Here is a 389-nt window from a genome sequence, read left to right on the forward strand (position 1 = left end):
GGTTTCTGTAAATAATTTGCAATTGGAAGCAACAATACCCAAGCTTTTGACAAAATGAATGGAGGTTTGTTTAGGGTTAGTGAATCTAAAGAGGGATATTTTTACATGATTTTTGTTTTTATTTTATATTTACGTGAACGACAAACGGCTTGACGATTTACGTTGCTTAGTGTACAGATTGAAAAGTACGTCGTTAGTTTTCCTATATTCACGCATTAGTTAATGATCGATCCCTAATAAATAACAAAATACTCTTGTCAAAGAATGAAAAATAGTTCTCGATTCGTAGAGTTAAACATGAAGCATTGCTAACATTTATTTTACGATATTGTTAGTTCATGTTGTTAATCACCCACTTTCATCGTACATATGAAGAAATCGAATCAAAA

This window comes from Penaeus monodon, chromosome 24 (genome assembly GCF_015228065.2).
Source record: "Penaeus monodon isolate SGIC_2016 chromosome 24, NSTDA_Pmon_1, whole genome shotgun sequence".
Classification (NCBI taxonomy): domain Eukaryota; kingdom Metazoa; phylum Arthropoda; class Malacostraca; order Decapoda; family Penaeidae; genus Penaeus; species Penaeus monodon.